At 64.5% G+C, this 1,675-nt stretch overlaps 1 protein-coding gene across 1 annotated transcript in view; it reads left to right on the plus strand.

The window, feature by feature from the left end:
- Positions 1-96: 96 nt before the first annotated feature.
- The window catches only part of LOC113206210 (facilitated trehalose transporter Tret1-2 homolog), a 36,578-nt gene continuing 34,999 nt past the window's right edge, over positions 97-1,675 (plus strand). The window contains exon 1 of the mRNA XM_052268999.1: positions 97-842. The gene's annotated coding sequence lies outside the window, so the exon portion shown is untranslated. The remainder of the gene's footprint in view (positions 843-1,675) is intronic.

Below are 1,675 nucleotides of genomic sequence, written 5' to 3' on the forward strand. Positions count from 1 at the left end.
CGCCCCGTGGATAGGATCGCATCGGATACGATAGGAGGACGCGCGGCCCGAGCCGGCCCGCCCGCCCCGGCGGCAAGCCTCTGGCAAGCGCGGCCCGGCCCGGGGCCCGGGGCCCGGCGGTGGCGCTCCGTCCCGCCGCACCATATAGTCATCTCGCAGCCGTTGACTGACGACGGGTCGGAGAGGGAGCCGGGAGCGCGCCGTGCAGCCGAACCGAGCGAGTACCAGAGCGAGCGAGTGAGCGTGGCATCAGTCGACGACTGCAGCAGACCGGGACGCACCGAGGCGCGAGAGAGAGAAGGAGATGGTCGAGGCGTCGTGACAGACCGCTCCGCGAGCGGCACCTCACATACCCCACACTCACACACGGCGCGGTGCAGCTGCAGCGCACACTTGTGCCGCACGGAGCCCGCGGGGCTTAGGATGGTGGTTGCGCCCGGACGCACGCAAGTCTTCACCTGCTACTTCGAGTGCCTCATATGACTGACGACGGCGCGGCGGCCGACGACAATCCAGCAGCAGCAGCAGCAGCAAACGAGATCATCCGCAGCTGCAGACGACGCGCAGTCTAGCGACCGGCAACTGTCTGCGGAGCAGACGACGCGTTAGCAGACGACGCGCTAGTGACGAGAGCCCGCCGTGTTTTGATCCTGCGCGGGCTGTGGTCTTGGACACCAACCCCCCCGCGCGCGCGGCGCACGACGACCGACTCCCAGGACACACACTGCCGGGCTCGCGCTCGAGGACACCAACTAGTGCACCGACGAGGATAAGGCACACATCCCGAGTCCCTGCTGCCAGTGCTGGGATTGCGGAGGGGAGGAGAGAGAGAGAGAGAGCAGGTGAGTGAAGCCACCGTTTGGGGCTGTGCATGGTGCACGGGCGACAGTAGTGGGGTAGGTCCAAGAGGGCGCGTCACTCCTCGGCCGGGTGACATCTTCTCATCGCCTACTCGCTTCGGAAAGTCGCATTAAAAATGTATACAAAAATCAGTTTTAATTTTTGTGTGTTGTGTTTTTCCTTCCTGGCGACCCGGCGCGCGGCCGATACACGTGCGCCGCGCCACGGCCTGTTTTTTTGTATTTTTTTTTATCACTGATTGCCGCACTTGGACGGCATTTCTGCCTCTCCAAACGTGATCCGGTTCATTCTAGCCGTGTTTCGGAAAGTGCTTACTCGCGAATGTTGGGCGGCGATTGAGGCAGGGCGTGGCGGTCAGCGCGGTGCGGCGGGGTGGGGTGGGGTAGGGCGTAGCGGCCGGGGGACGGGGCTGGGCGGGACTTTGCCGGCTGGCTCCGCTGCCCCGTAGGCAATAACCAAGCCCTGGCGATGAGATAACGATTTGTTTCACACGCTGACTGACTGATAAGCCTCGGCGCGGCCCGGACAGACCGAACGGCCATCGCGGACTCTGTTACGCGGGCAACTCCCTGGCGGCCGCGGCCGGCGCGGACCTGGGCGCGGCTACCTGATGGCCTGACGGCGACGTCTCTGCGGCCAGACCAAGGAAGCGATCGCGCCTCCCCGAAGATGACCCAGGAGGACATTATACACCTCCTGAGCAGCGCGCGCACCACGAATGTGCATTGAAACGAGTCAACCGTCGATTAGATTACCGGGCATTACCGAGTACGAACGGTGGGGTGCGGCGGGGCGTGTCGGGCTTGGGGAGGGG

The sequence above is a fragment of the Frankliniella occidentalis genome, unplaced genomic scaffold, assembly GCF_000697945.3.
Source record: "Frankliniella occidentalis isolate FOCC.00 unplaced genomic scaffold, Focc_3.1 Scaffold80, whole genome shotgun sequence".
In the NCBI taxonomy this organism is placed as follows: Eukaryota; Metazoa; Arthropoda; class Insecta; order Thysanoptera; family Thripidae; genus Frankliniella; species Frankliniella occidentalis.